Here is a 16370-nt window from a genome sequence, read left to right as displayed (position 1 = left end):
ATCAGCTAAGTCTTGGTCTTTGCTGAGACTGTACTGGCAGGTCACTGTCTTCCACTGCCCAATCCTGTCCCTTTCCTCCCCCACAAGCTTTAGCCCTGAGACTGCTCCCCAGTAAATGTTCTGCAAACTAATCATCTCAGAGTCTGCTTCCAGGTGAACCCAACCTATGATAGCTCTAAAGTCTTGGCCCCTTGGGTTAGGCATCCTGATGACATCTGCCCACCATCTGACTACATGGAAGAAGGCCAACCAAGAGTAGAGCTGCCTTGCATATCAATTTCCCTCAGGTCTCCTAAGAGACTATTCACTCTACTTTCTATGACAGTTCTCCTAGTTCTCATCTAGAAGCAAGGCTTCCCTGAGGTCTTTGGGTCACCCGGCATAGTAAAATGGGCTTTGAAGGCAGGCAGATCAGGGTTTGGGCCCCAGCTCTTCCACTAACCAGCTAAGTGACCCTGGGCAAATTATCTAATCTCTTTCCATATCCAGAAGTGGAAATGATAATAAAAACATCCTAGGCCTCTTGTGAGGATTAAATGCCACAACGTAAGGGAAACTATTTAGCACAGTGCCTGGCATGTAAATATTAATTCCCTTCCCTTCTTTTTTTGGGTCTGGGGGCACCTTCCAACTAATTGCCAGTTAATATTTTTAAATTAACCCAGCACTGAGCGTCACAAGCACAGATGTGGTATTAATCTGTAGAAGAAGTTTCAAGTTTCCCATGTAATGGAGCAGGGACATGAGGTGGTGGTCATGCCACTCAGCTATCCTGTATGCTAGTCTTGATTTCATGCTGCTGGAAAATTCTTGACATCTAACAAAAATTCCTCATGGCATGGGGAATAGCAGGTGTGTTCATTTTATCCTAAGGGGAAATGGAGCCCGGCCAGACCTCCTTGTATAACTGGCTGGAGCAGAGGCTATGCTCCCTTAGGACACAGGACCAGCTCTTCTTCTGAAGCAATAGGGGAATGGGTTGGAGAGGAGGTGGTACCTTAAATTATGGCTGCTTGGGCCACACAGCTGGGTGCTGGCATCTGGAAGAGAGGACGTGGGCAGACAAATTAGCCTGTTAAGAGAGTTATGTGAAAGTGTAACTTGGCCCTAAGATAACAGCACCAAGTACCCAACGGTCCAACCATCATCCCCTCCCCAAATCCAAGGATCTTCCACTCCCCTCCACCCTCTCCTTGCTCCTTAGTCCAGTCCCTCTCCCTGCTTCCTGGCGGAGCAGGTGATACCCTGACCTCCCCAGAACTGCCACCTCCCCTCAGAGCAGCATCTCTGGTCTGGGCCCGTGTACAGGATGGGAGTTAGAGGGGGTGTGGGGAGCCCAGGGCAGGAAGCCACACACTCGATACACATTCCAGCTCCAGCTGGGCCTTTTCTGACAACCTTGGCCCAGCACACACCGTCCTGTGACATCCGTGCTGGGCTCAGAGAATGCTGAATTCAGCCCCAATTAAGGGGCCATCTCAGGGCAGGCTGCCGGCACCAGCAGCTGCTATTTTGGGACTTGGTGAAGACACTATCTTCTCTCTCTCCTTCTCTGTCTCTGCTCAGTTTTGTTTTTCTCCTCTCTCTCTCCCTTCTCCATTTCCATTATCTCTAGGGTTTTATCCCTGAGTATGCATGTCTTTTCATCTCTTGGCTTCTCTCTCTATCACCCGTGTCTCTGTGACTGTATCTCACTCTAGATCTCTCTTATCAAATCAATTTGATCAACACTCATTGCCACTGGGCCAGGCTCTGGCTGTGCTCTGGGAAAGAAGTGATGTGCAGGCCCCTGCCATTAGCAGTCCCAGGTGTGCTTTGCCTTTTTCTGGTTCTCCTCTCCCTGTATCTTGACCAGCCTTGCCCCCCAACTCCCAGCAATTCCAGGGCTTGCTTCTACAGATGAAGGAGAGGATTCACACTCCAGCCACCCCCTGGTCCACATGCAGTTTCTATGTCCCCAGGTTCCCAGGCCTGCCTTCCCTGAGGCTCCTAATTCCAGCAGCAAAAGAGCTGACATTTCCTGGATGGGTCTGTAGTAGCAGGGGCTCCAAGATGCCCAAGAGGCCCTCAGCCATGCTGTTCCACCATCCCGGGCCCACGGAGACCTGGGCCAGGTCCTGCAGTGTAGGACTGTTGGGTCTATCATGAGATTCAGTATTCATAAATCAAAGTCTCTTCTCCAGAGCAGAGGCTTCCCTGGAGGGCCCACGGCCAGCATCATGCTGGGACTATGAGGATACCTTACTCACTATCCTCTCAGCTGTCCAAACCTTACACCTGTTGGGCCCTGCTCACTTTCCTAATCACCAGTCCACACCACCGTCTCTCGCCCCAGCTCCCGGAGTCCTGGTTGCCTGTCTTGTGCCCTCAGCACCGAGCTCTCCCACCCTGGCACCTGCTGACCAGATTTAACCTGACCCATGTTCTTTGCTACAGGGTGTGGAATAAGAATGTTTAGTAGGACCCACTTGTGAACTCTCTGAGGTCCTTCCCCCCTGAGCATTTTCCCTATTGGGGCTTCCCTGAGTACTAGGAATAGGGGTACATGGTAACTTCTTAAGAACATATTGAATTTTTAATTTTTGAAAAATTAGCACCTACTGGGGCGCCTGGGTGGCTCAGTCAGTTGAGTGTCTGACTTCGGCTCAGGTCATGATCACATAGCCCGTGAGTTCGAACCCCGCGTCGGGCTCTGTGCTGACAGCTCGGAGCCTGGAACCTGCTTTGCATTCTGTGTCTCCCTCTCTCTCTGCTCCTCCCCTGCTCACACCCTATCTCTCTCTCAAAAATAAAGATTAAAAAAAAGAAGAAGAAAAAAATTAGCACCTACTATGTGCTAGGCACTATTAAACATTTTCAGATGCATTACCTTATTCAATTCATAGACCAGCCTTTGTGGCCCCATTTTAGAGTTGAAGCCCAAAGAGGTTTCCCAAAGTCAAATTACAGGAATCCAGGTCTCCTGATTACACAGTCAGGCATTGCTCTGAAACTCAGCTCCTGCCTGTAAATAAAAGAAGGAAAGAAAAGACTTAAGGAGTCTTTTCTCACCAAGGAGCTCTTAATTTCAGATCCAGGGGCCTCTCTGCCTTCAGTAGCTGCTCTAAGAGGCAGACCCAACTCTTCAGGAAAGAGAGGCTCGGTGGCTGGCATACTGAGCCAGACTCAAGGCTGACGAGGACCCGAGCGCTTGGCAGAGGGGAGAAGCCCTTGCTCTGGGACAGGGTGGGCATAGCTGGTGACAAGTTCTGACAAGGAGCCCAGGGTCAAGAGGACACCTTAGGGGAGGGGGTCAGGAATGTCAGTCGGCCAGAGGCTCAGAGGGTGACAAAGGTTCCCAGATGGGACCAAGACCTCTGTCTTTGAAGCTCCCCAGGGGAGGGACAGGTGACTTGGGGCTTCCCTGGTGATCAGTCGGTCCCCCAGGCCTGTGGTGTGAGTGGGGTGTCTGAAGCAGGCTTTGGAGCTGGGGAGAGAGGTCAGGTCTAGGAAGGCACTTTGATGCCTCCTTTCCTTGGTGGCTTGTTCAGATCGCTCTGCTCTCTGTCAGCAGCGCTGTCGTGTCAGGATGTGTCAGATGAAGAAGCAGGCGGGGGCGCACAGGCTGTTTCAGGCTGCTGGGGAGGGAAGAGCAGTGCCACTCTGGAACTGGGGGCCTCAGGCAAGTGCCGTGCGGAGTCAGGGCCCCGAAGCCTGTGTGCGGCCCAGGCCCAGCCCAGGAATGCATAACCCTGACCTCTGGGGACACTGGCTCCCAAGCTGTCCTGGCCCATGTCTTGTTGCCTTCTAACCAGCAGATGGTCTCCCAGTGCCAGCACTGCTCACCCTCAGGCTTCAGGCGATGCCCCTGCCCTAAGCTCCAGCCCCTGAACCCTGGGCCCAGGTCATCTTTGCCTTGGGGGTCCCATTTCGCGGTCACTACATCCCACGGATTCTAAATCACTTCTCTTGGTTCCACTCCCTCTGCCTGATTCAGACCTTCCCCATCTCCCCCCACCTTGTCGCACACTGTCTTCTGACCTCTGGTCTGCCCTGTGCACTCCTGCTTTCGAACTCGGCTTCCCTGCATCCCTCATTCCAACGTGTGGTGACAAGTCTCTGTCGACCTCTCCAGGCTTGTCCCCGTTCTCTCCAACGTACACGCTCAGCCCCAGCCATTCCTTAAATGTGTGCATCGGTTCTCACCACCATGGCCTTTGCCATGCTATTCCCTCCACAGGGGACGGATTCCCCCATCCCTTCCAAGATGCACTGGTCTGTTCTTACTCCTCTGCTCAGTTTCTAGACTCCACTCAAGCTTCACTTTCTTTGGAAAGCCTCTCCTGGCTGCCAGGCTGGGCCCAGGGCTGCCCTGGTCTCTCTTTGTGTCCTGTGCTCTTGTGTCCTGGTCTTTGCCATGTTGGGTTGTCACTGCTGGCGGGAGTGTCTTCCACAGAAAACTGGGTCTCCTGGAGGCCCTGGGACCTGTCTGATTCACTTCTGTGCTCCGCGGCCCAGCACAGCGGAGATGGTAAAGAAACAGGCAGCCGCCGTTCCCTTCCCACCATCTGGTTTGAGCAGCAACACACACAAACGCACCCACACATGCATGCACACCTACAACTTCTACTCCTGCATTCACACGACCACACAGTCCCATATACACACACAGACGCACACCAACAGACGCTCACACAATACATCCCGTTCTCCACACACACGCACACACGTGCAACCACCTGACCCTTCACAGTTGAGCTAGTCTGAGGGTCAGGCCATCAAGGAGGGTTCCCCTGAGAAGGCAGGATCTGACCCAGGTCCTGGAGGCTTGTGCTGCACCTCTGCAGGGCGGTGGGTGCAGATGACTGCGCTAAGGCTGGGCGGAAATGACTGCAGCGGTCACATCCATGGGTCGGTGCTCTTTACCTTGCAACTTTGTATTGCCCTTTCCCACCCGCCCCGCCCCTCAACGCTGGGCCCACCCACGTGACTTGCCTTGGCCAATGGGATGTTAGCAGACATGTTTGAGCAGAAGCTTAAAATGGGCTTTTCACACTGGAACCGACCTTCTGGTGCTCCGCCATCCGCGTGAGACCATGCCCAAGCTAGCCTGCTGGAGGATAAGCGACATTTGGAGCGCCCTCCACCCAGCCAAGGCTAGCCTAGGTAGCCAAGAGCCAGTTCACCTCCAGGGATGTGAGCAAGCCCCACTGAGGCCCGAAGAACCACCTAGCAGAGCCCAGCTGAAATAGCTGACCCACAGAACAGTAAGTTCCATGCTCATTATTTCAAGCCACTGAATTCTGAGGTTTGTTAACAGAAGCATCATGAGAACACAGTGAGCCAGGCCAAAGAGATCAGCCTCTGGAGGGGCAGACTTCCCTACAAGGGCGCCCTCAGCAGACCAGCTAGCAAATAGGGAGTCTCAAGAGAGTGCACCTTCCCTGTGCATCACCCACCACCCTCCATTCCAGCCACCTTGGCTTTTGCCAGGCCCCACACGTGTCCTGTATCTTTGCACAACCTGCTCCCTCCTTCTGTAATGCCTGTTCCCATGTTGTCCTCCCCTGGATCCTGTTCACTCTTCAAGGGCAAGTCCATACCCTGGAAACCTTGGGGGACCCACAGCCTCATGGCCACCGTAAACCTTTTGGAAATGAGGTAAGGTGAAAGTAAGGAAAATCCCATTTGTCTGCCCCTCCTCCCCCGTATCCCACTGTGCTCTGCCTGTAGCTTTATTGAGGCACACTCTCCCTATAGTCATCAACCCAGACTGTGATGTCTGCAGAACAGCAAGTAGGTCCTGCCCGGCCACTGAGGGAGCAGGGCCCATAGAACCCTAGATCTCCGATGGCCTCAGCACATGGCCCAGTACCCAGAAAACACCTGGGGAGTGGGCAAGGCATAGAGATTAATAAATTTACTAGCTATCGATTTCAGAACAACCTGGCAAGATGCTTTGTATTAAATAAACAACAAACAAACAAACAAACAAAAAACACAAAAAAACCTAAGTTGAAATCCAAACATCGATTTTCAGTCCCTGGTCTTGCTTTAGAACATTTGGCAGGGCCCTGTCCCCCTCTGAGCCTCAGTTTCCCCACCTGCATAATAAGGGATGGTGCTAACTCATCACCCTGCCCCCTGCCAATGCTGAGTATCTGAGAAGTTTGCCTATGTGTCCAGCACTCTGGCTCCTGCTCTGGCCTGGTTCCTCCCACCACGCTTCACTGGCTCCGAGTGGCATGTCAGAGCTTCCCGCCTGCTAGCAGCTCTGGCCAAGCCTTTGGATGGTCGTGGCTAATGGCCTGGCTTCCTTTGACTGCAACATCCTCCGCTTCCTGAACTTGCCAGTGCAACTGATGAGGCCTTGATGTTAGGAGTCCTCACTCCTAAAAGATCTGTTGGGCAAGGTTGTCCCTGCCTGTCTGATAGGGGAGGACTGGCCTGTCTTCAAGAAATTCTCTCAACAACTCTCCCTCCTTATCCCCCTCTCCCTCCCTCTCTTTCTCTGTCTCTGTCTCTCTCTGTCCCTTTGGCTCTCTCTATCCCTCTTTCTCTCTCTCTTGTTCACACGCACACACATCCACTCAAGGTTCCTCTCTCGGCAACTTCTTCTGGGCCAGTAAGAAGGAATGCTGACTGGCCATATTTCCCTGCTAGAGTCAGGTGAGAAGAGAGAGGAGGAAAATGGACCAGTGCAGTTATCCAGAGACAGGAAGACCTTTTCACTCCAGCTTACCAAAAACTAGGACGAGAGATTTTGGAAGCCAGAGAGCCAGCCTGGCGTGTGCTTAGAGAGCAACCTGGGATACGGTACAGGAAGGGAGGCAAGGGACTTGGGAGACCATAAGCTCTAGCCAATGTCACTACTTGCTCCAACCTTTCTTCTAGGCTCTTTTTTGGAAGTGGGGAAGCTCCAGAGATGCTCAGATCATGTGTCTCCTTGGGATACCAGGAAGGAGCATGGGATAGGAGTTCATGGGGTGTCTGAGGCCAGGGCTGGGTCTGCAGGGTGGAGGAACACCAGGCCTGCCCTCATATCTGCCCAGCCCCCCAGATCTTCCAGGTACAGGCGATGAGAGTGGACCCGATGCAGTCTCCAGCTTTGCTTGTCCGCTCTGCCTCCTTCCTTGTTTACCCCTCCCTCTAGCAGAGAAGTCTTTGAAGTAAGCACAGAGAGGCTGGGGGTGGGTGTTCACTCACTGCTCTGTTCCCACCCCACCTCTGTGAAAGTCAGAGACAGAGATTAAGAGGCTGGAAGTTGGAACTGGAGCTTCTAGTCGGGGTGTTTGACTTAGGTACTTCTGTGCCTTTGGGAATTCCTTTTGAACATCTGGATACCTGTCTATCTCTTCTGCAGGTAAGAAGTAGTCAGGTCTGTTTTGTCAAATAGCTGCAAGGGTAGGGGAGATCTTCTAAATCCATGAGGCCCTCTACACATGGGAGATGTTTGCATTATTGAGACCAGAGAGTGGTCCCAACATGCTTTGGGCCTCACTGTGGGGCATGCCCCTCCTTTGCAGCTTCTTTGCTGCATAGGTTCTGAGGATCACAGCCAGGACCTGCTCTCTGCCCCTCCCCCCACTCTCCACTTCATGTCCCAGCAGTCTTAGAGGTCCCCTGGACCATCCCAGAACGCGGCTGTCAGCAAGGTAGAGAAGGAGGTGTTCTGGCTCCTCCCTTCCGAAGCCCTCCACCTGGGATATTGATAAGTGACAGAACCACTCAGAGAACAGTAAGAGTCCAAGGCAGGACAGAGTATGAGCAGGAGCTGGCTTGGACTCTCTGGGAAAGTAGGGGTGGTGTGAGTTGGAGGAGCTGGGAGGGCTTCCTGGAGGAAGCAGGGGGCTTGATGTGACCTCATAGGATCCAGTTGCTGCTGCAGTAAGCACTAGCGTGGCTGACGGAGGTCACGATGCCCAGAGACAAGTGAACCAAACGCCAGGGGATGTTCTCACTGCCCGTCCCAGATCTCGGGAACAGACCTCATGCATAGAAGCCCAGCAGCAAGGGAGCCAATGGTGGCTACACGGGGTTTGAGCAGAGACAGGGTGGCACAGATGCCCCAAGAGTGCCCCTTCTCATCGAGCCGTAGCAATTTCTGCTTTGAAGGAGGCTGATGTACAAGTGACCCAGAACTCAAGCTTACCAGTGGCTGCCTGCTACCAACCTCCAGCTTGGCCAGAATGGAAGCCAATTATCAGCCCTCAGAAGCAGAGGGCATCCAACTTCCTGCCAGGGTAAGAAGAGACCAAGAATTATGCTCTGTCATAGATCTCCTAAGTTTGTCAAGGCAAATCACCCCTCAGAACTAAGCCCTCTGCATCCACAGGACCTCTAAGCCACATGGGTCCAGTGGGGGCAGAATGGAGACTGTCATACCCAATCTAAAGATGAGAAAACTGAGTCCCAGGAAGGAGAAGGGTTTGACCTAAGTGTCAAGGCCCAAGACGAGAACATGGGCTTCCTGCTCCTCAGTTGAGTCAATGTAGACAAGCTAATCAGATAATCCAGGTCAGCGTAGACAAATAGCTTGCCTGCAGCCAAAGAATCCACTTTGGAATAAAACTTACATGGTGAAGATGAAAGCTAAGCACCATGTGTGTATACAAGCTTCCCACATGCTGGGCATCATGCTGGACACAGCACAGGAACCCATTAAAGACCTAAATCCACCCTATGAGTTAATGATCCTCAGCTCTGCGCCACGGAAGGGTGAAGGAACAGAGGCTTGGAGAGTCTGGGAAGCTTTTCCAAACCAACCAGGAGGATAGGCAGAGCTGGGATCTGAACACAGGACTTCCTGAGGCCAAATCTCTGCATCTTTTAACCACCCCCTGGTACCTCAGACAACTGTCTGCATCATCAAGAATGACTCCTGGAGCTTTCTGTGCAGAGCACTTCACCTACAGATACACATGTACTTTGTCTACATCATCTTACTTCACCTCCAAAACAAACCTTTGAAGGAGGTTCTTTTTCATTCTCATTTTGCAGATAAGGAAACTGAGTCCCAGAGGAGTAAATTAACTCACCAGTCTGTCTTCAAAGGCTTGTACTGTCTATGCTGCCCACGGATTTCAGGTAGAAAGACGGACATTGTTCCAACGGCGGGAGTTGCCTGAGAGTGACACAGTTGTCTCTGGAGGAGGTGAGCCCACATCAGTGAAGCTTTCTTGGTGTGCATGTTGCAGGGGCGGGGGGGGGGGGGGAGATGGGGAGTATATAAAATACTATCTATAGTTACATTTTTTAAATTAATATTCAATTTAGTAAGGACACACATTTAAAAACGGAGCTTTTCTTAAGGATTAAGTTCCACTTACCAATCTTATTGTTCTATTTATAAATGTAATAAAATAAGAACAAGACCTTCACTTTTTCTTCAGTTAAGGTTTGATTAACTCAAGTTGAAACACTAACTCCCTTAAATAGCCAGTGCCATTTACAACTTAATTAAATTTGCTTAAACAATTCCAACTACATTTGGACATTTCATATATTTAACTTTCCTAAGTAACTTAAATGTCTAATTACACAAGCAAAACCTTTGCATCATGTACTTGAAAAACTGTTGTAACTGTAATAAATTAAATTTACAAATATACTGACTTTGAATTTCTCTTAAATATTGCCATATTGTTGACAAAATTAGTCAAATTATCCCTTAAAATGACTTGTCTACAGGCCTCTGGTTACTGCTGAGACAGAGTAACCACACTTTACCCTCTGTCTCCCACTGAGTGCAAACAAAAACCCTGCAATAGATACATACAGCACTGTCAATGGACTCTGAAAAACAAAAGCAGGTAGATTGGGGGAATAAATAAACACTAAAGATTGACCAATATGGCAATGTGATTCCTGAGTTTCTTCCCTCCCATACTTCCCAGATTGGACTCTAGAGGGCCTAAATCCCAGATCTGTGCAGTGGGCACAAACAGAAAAAGCTCAAAGAGAACCCTTCTCTTTCCAGCCAGAGGAATGGGGACAGGGACCCGCAGGATAGAGAGTGGGGTGGAGAGAATAATCTCAGTTGCTTCTCTTTTACTCTCCAGGGTGTGCCCCAAGGAAAGCCCCAATCTTGAAGCTATACTCTGGCAATGTTTGGGGTGCAAAATCTAAAATTCTGAGAACAAATCATTCTTTCTGACCGGAAAAACTGAGAAACAGGGCCCCTGTGGGGAGTGTAGGGAAGTTCTGTTCCCTTTTTTTCTCTTTTATCTTACTGCTTCACCCTGAAGGTGGATGCAGTCAAAGGAAATGTATGACAGTATGGAGAGGCCCAAATCCCAGATTCTAGCCTAGAGACCAGGAGGTGGGAGTCAGGGAGTATGAAGGCACTTATGGAGACCTGGAGAATATATGTATGAAGTCCTACACCCACCCTTGAGCTGTGAATGTGTAGAATTGACTCAAAGCAAAAGGCAGGTGAGGACTTGTGGTCTGAAAAAAAAATGAGGCTGATTACATAATATTCAAATGCCCTAAATTACAAACAAAGAACCAGGAAGATCATAATTACTCTCAAAGGAAGAAACAATTAATAAATGCTGGCCTCAAGATGACCAGATGATGGCATTACCACAGACAGACTTTAAAGTAGCTATTATAACTATAATCCACGAAGTAAGGAAGAATGATCTTGAAATGAATGGAAAGATGGAAACTGTCAGGAACAAAATAAAAACTACCAAAAAGAGCCAAAGGGAAATCTTGTAACTTATTTTATATAATTAAATTTTATAACATAAAAATTCAATAACTGATATAAAAAATTCACTCTATAGGCTCAATAGCAAAATGGAGATAACAGAGGGAAGAGTCAGTGAGCTTGAAAATAGATTCATAGAAATTATTGAATCTGAACAGCAGAGGCTAAAAAAAATTGGAAAAATAATGAATATAGTTTGAGGGACTTATGGGACAACATTAGAAAGTCTAACATTCATGTCAATGGAGTTTCAGGTAGAAATGAAAAAAAACTCGGTGTAGAAAAAAAAAAATTGAAGAAACCATGGCTGAAAACCTTCCAAATGTGGTGAAGAGACATAAATTTGTAGATTCAGGACTCTCAGTAACCCCCCCCAAAAGGATAAATTCAAAGAAAACCTGACCCACATACATATTTTTTTTTTCTTTTTGAGACAGAGAGAGACAGAGCATGAGCAGGGGAGGGGCAGAGAGAGAGAGGGAGACACAGAATCTGGAGCAGGCTCCAAGCTCTGAGCTGTCAGCACAGAGCCCAACACAGGGCTCGAACTCACAGACTGTGAGATCATGACCTGGGCTGAAGTCGGACGCCCAACCAACTGAGCCACCCAGGTGCCCCTGACCCAAATACATCTTAATCAAACTAATGAAAATCAAGGATAAAGAAAAAATTTTTTTTGAAAACAAGCAGAGGAAAGTCATACATTGTATACAAGGGAACAACAATTAAGAAGACTACAGATTTCCTATCAGAAACCATGGAGGCCAGAGGACAGTGGAACAGTATCCCTAAAGTGCTGAAGGGAAAGAAATGTCAACCCAGAATTCTATATCCAGTGAAAATATCTTTTTTTAAGCTCCTTCCCCAAAACAGATATTATCAGAGGAAGGAAAACTAAGGGAATTCATTGACAGCATTTCAGCTCTAAAAGAAATGTTAGAAGAAATTCATTAAGAAGAGAAGTGGGGTTGGGGTGCCTGGGTGGCTCAATCAGTTAAGTGTCTGACTTCGGCTCAGGTCACAATCTCACAGTTTGTGAGTTTGAGCCCCATGTTGGGCTCTGTGCTGACAGCTCAGAGCCTGGAGCCTGCTTCGGATTTTGTCTCTGTCTCTCTGCCCCTCCCCTACTCGCTCTCTGTCTCTCTCTCAAATATAAAACATAAGAAAAAAATTTTAAAAAAAGAAAACAAGTGGGGTGCCTGACTGGCTCAATTGGAAAAGTGCGCAAATCTTGGTCTCAGGGTCATGAGTTTGAGCCCCACATTGGGTGTAGAGATTATTTAAATAAATAAAAACTTAGAAAAGAAAAGAAAAAGATAAGTGCTACAAGAAAGAAACTTGGGACTTTAGAATAAAAGAAGAGAAAAAAGAGGCACCTGGGTGGCTCAGGCAGTTAAGTGTCCAACTTCAGCTCAGGTCATGATCTCACAGTTCATCAGTTCAAGCCCCACATCAGGCTCTGTGCTGACAGCTCGGAGCCTGGAGCCTGCTTCAGATTCTGTGTCTCCCTCGCTCTCTGCCCCACCCCCACTTGTGCTCTGTCTTTCTCTGTCTCTCAAAAATGAATAAACGTCAAAAAATTTTTAATAAAAATAAATTAAAAATAGAAATAAAAATGAAAATAGTTGGGTAAATATAATAGACTATTTTCCTGCATACAGCAGCTACAGTGATGGGAGGAGGGGAGCCTACATGGGTGCAGGAGTCATATATACCACATGAAGTGGTAAAATATTAACCCTAAATAGATCACGATGCTGAATTAGGTACATGTATCATAATCCCTAGAACAACCACATAAACAAAAAGATATAGTCAAAAAGCCAACAGAAAAATAAAAATGGAACACTAAGACAATATTCAAATAATTCAAAAGGAAACAGAAAAAGGGAAACCAGGGAATGAAAAATAGAGAGGACAAACCAAAACCAAATAATAAAATGGGACACCTAAATCCAGCCTTATCAATAAATATATCACATGTAAATGGTTTGAACATACCAATTAAAAGACAGAGATTGTCAGATTAGATTTTTATTTATTTATTTATTTTTTAATTTTTTTTTTCAACGTTTATTTATTTTTGGGACAGAGAGAGACAGAGCATGAACGGGGGAGGGGCAGAGAGAGAGGGAGACACAGAATCAGAACCAGGCTCCAGGCTCTGAGCCATCAGCCCCGAGCCTGACGCGGGGCTCGAACTCACAGACCGCGAGATCGTGACCTGGCTGAAGTCGGACACTTAACCGACTGCGCCACCCAGGCGCCCCCAGATTAGATTTTTAAAAAGCAAGACCTACTATATGCTGTCTGTAAGAAACTCACTTTAAATATAATGACATAGATAGGTTAAAAGCAAAAGGATGAAAGAAATATAGCATGGAACATTACTTTTTTTAAAAAAAGCTGGGATGACTATCTTAATATCAGACAAAGCAGACTCCTGAAGAAGAAAACTTAGAGATAAAGAGGAATATTCCATAGTGATAAAAACATCAATTCATTCGGAAGACGTAACAATCCAAAATGTGTATGCCCCAAACGACAGACCTTCAAAATACACAAAGCAAAAAACCGATACAACTAAAAGGAGAAATGGACAAATCCAGTTTTGCTTAGGGACTCATTGCTCAGTAACTGGTAGAAAATAGAGAGAAAATCAGCAAGGATATAGAAGACCTGAACAACACTCTCAGTCAACTTGAACTAATTGACATTTATAGAACACTCCACCAATAGCAGAATGTACCTCCTTTTCAAGTTGCTCGTGGATCATCCACTATAGACCATATTCTGGTTAATAAAAGAAACCTTAACAGGTGGTTAAAAATTGAAGTCATATAAACAAAATGTGTTCTCTGACCGTAATGGAATTAAATTCAAAATGAATAACAGAAAGATATCTGGAAAATCTTCCAATTACTGGAAATTAAGCAACACACTTCTAAACAATCCATGAGTCAAAATCTAGGAGGTGGAGAAGCTGGGGTGCTAGCCTGGGAGGTTTGGTCCAGGAGCCCGCACTCTTAACCACTAGGCCATGTGGCCTCTCAAGGGTTTTTTAGAGCCTTGAATGCCAGGCTAAGGAATTTGGAATTTGCACTGTATTAATTAATAAACATTTAAGGATTTTTATACAGAAGGCAGAACACTATTTGCAGATAGATGGCGTTGGGTAGTGTTGTGGGGGATGGGGGATGCAGAGGATGGGAAAGGGTGGGAAAAATCTGCCTTCTGTCCCACCAGAGAGACAAAGAGAAATTTAAAAATTTGGATTTTTCCAGATGTTTGAAATGAGATATTTTAGAAGCATCCTTCCTTTTTCACAGAGAGTATTTTCAGTCTTTCTGGGATCTACACATGCTAGATGAACTGGCAGCTCCAGAGGGAGGAGCCCACTCCTGCCATCAGACAGGAGACTTTCTGAGGACGTAATTCTGTAAGAATGGGGGTTTCCCAACGGTTAACTAGCTCATGGCTCTGCACAAGTTACTTAACCTCTCTATGCCTCGATTTCTCATCTGTGCAATGCGGATAGTATTACTTCCCACGGATCTGACCTTGGGCCGAGCTGTCTGGAGAAAAGGCTGGCGGAGCATTTGAACCCCTGGCTCCTGGTGGCTGCTATGGGATCCAGGCTGGAAGGTTGGGGGTCTCTCTGGTTTGCAGCGAGGCTTGGAGGAAGGCCTCAGCGTAAGGACTGGGGGCCCTGCCTCCACAGGCCTGGGATGGGGGCAGGGTAGGGCACATAAAACATCCTCTGCAGAGCCTTTGATCAACAGCCATGACAGGGATGGCTTGTATTCTCTTTGAAGCAGCAGAAAGATCAATCCCCCTTCTTATCTCAGCCTCTCTGCGCAGTGGCGTCACGTGCCCCTGCAGCGGCTGCTGCTACTCTAGAAGACTGGAACCGAGGAGGCAATGCCCACCCCAGGCCTGTGCCCCCACCCCCGCATCCCCGTCCACCGGGGTGAGGGTGATGAGCAGAACCCACCCCTTTCTGGCCATCGCCTGGCCCAACCACAGAGTGAGGAGTGGACAAAAGTTGCCCATGCCCCAGAAAGTAACAGCTTCCAGGACTCCTTCATTAAACTTTTGCAAGAGCCCCTCTCATCTGGGAATTTCTCCTCTTTTCTTCAAAGCCTGGCTTTAAAACATCACCTTTTACTGAGATCTAAAGATACTATGCCAGGAGGCAAGAGACTAGATTCTAGCAATAGGTCTGTCTTTGCTTTGCTGTGTGACCTTGAGCAAGTTACTGCCCTCTCTGAAGCTTAATTTCTCTATCTGTGAAGTAGAGTTTCGGTAAATGTTTTTTAGGCCTCGATTTAAGATTCTGTGGTCAAGACCAGTCTTGGCCAAGGTCAGGGTCAATGTGGGTTCAGGTTATAAAATTGTCTTTCTCAGATTCCGTCTCAGAAAATTGCCCCCATAACACTGACTGGCTTCATGTTCTTGGCCAAATGTTTTTCTGCAACAATCCCATTCATGGAAAGAAATGCTTTGCCAGCAGAGCAGCATCCCGAGTCTGTGGGATCTGCCCATGAGGGGCAGGAACAATTCCCATGACAGCACTGTCCCCAGCTTGGTCAAAGACTTCAAAGAGAAGCTTGCAGGGCCACTCTGGCCTGAAAGGCTGAAGGAAGGAAGAGTATGGGGCTTGGAGCGGGGTGGAGAGTGGGGTAGGAGTAGGGACAGGACGGGAAGGAGAAACGTCCTGGAACCTTCTGCCTCCAGGTGTCGCGTGCTTATGACGACAACAGATTGGTGAGTTTGGGTCAGGGTCAAGGGAGCCTCTTGTGCCCTGAATGCTGGCTTACTCCAGGCAGGTGCAGCCCCTCCCCAGCTGGGTGAGTGAAAGACTTTGAGACACAGAGGAAGTAAGATCTGCCCTTCACATCCTGCCTTGCAGAGAACGTCCCCCACACGGAGGGCAGAGGCCACGGGAGTCCTGCTCCTCCTGTTCCTTTTGAGAATCCCAGTAATAAGCTGGCTGCATCTGGTCTCTGGAACACTCACAGACCTACTCAGCAGGCCAGATGTGGGGATCTCCCAGAGTCTCCTAGAGTCTGGGGGATAGTATAGTTCCAGAAACGGAAACAAACAGGGAACGAGGTGGGAAAGAAATATTGCCTGCCTCCTTCTGCCAGGTGTTGGCATATGTGAGTCTGGATCCAGAACCTTCTCTGCTCCCAGGACTGGAGGGTGTTGGTGCTGATCTTCAGTACCCTTCTTTACTTCCTCAGACCCCAGCTCAGTGTGTCCCCTTCTGTCACTCCGGGCACCTGGGGCCCTCCTGCTCTGCCCTGTCCCTCATGAACTCTGACCTCCAAGGGAGTCCCCCAGGGCCAGCCTCCCTGCCTTCATTGGCCCCCTCAGCTTGGGATTTCTCTGGGTTGGGAACCACTGTGAACACTGCCAATACTGATGCGGGCCCAAGGTGCCATCCTTGGCCCCCTCCCATGCATTCCCCCCGGGGGCGGGGGCATGTTTCTGTGCAGGCATTTCAGAGGGACAGTCTTGCATAGAAGTGAGGTGCTCTGGATAGGTTTTGTGCTGTGTTTGGGGAAGCACGTAAGTGCACACACGATATAGTATATGTGTGTGTTTGTATGCACATCTTGTGGGGCTGTTTGTGTTTCCGTGGGTCTGAATATGTTGAAGAGTGGATATT

At 48.5% G+C, this 16370-nt stretch overlaps 1 long non-coding RNA gene across 1 annotated transcript; it reads right to left on the bottom strand.

The window, feature by feature from the left end:
* Positions 1–4971: 4971 nt before the first annotated feature.
* LOC123386327 lies at positions 4972–9163 on the bottom strand. The gene is made up of 3 exons (XR_006600110.1): positions 9018–9163; positions 8132–8214; positions 4972–5092 (listed from the first exon to the last, which is right to left on the bottom strand). It is a non-coding gene; the product is annotated as an uncharacterized LOC123386327 (long non-coding RNA).
* Positions 9164–16370: the final 7207 nt, after the last annotated feature.

The sequence above is a fragment of the Felis catus genome, chromosome B3, assembly GCF_018350175.1.
Source record: "Felis catus isolate Fca126 chromosome B3, F.catus_Fca126_mat1.0, whole genome shotgun sequence".
Lineage (NCBI taxonomy): Eukaryota > Metazoa > Chordata > Mammalia > Carnivora > Felidae > Felis > Felis catus.
Note: the sequence above shows the minus strand (reverse complement) of the source record. Positions and strands in the feature narration are given on the sequence as shown.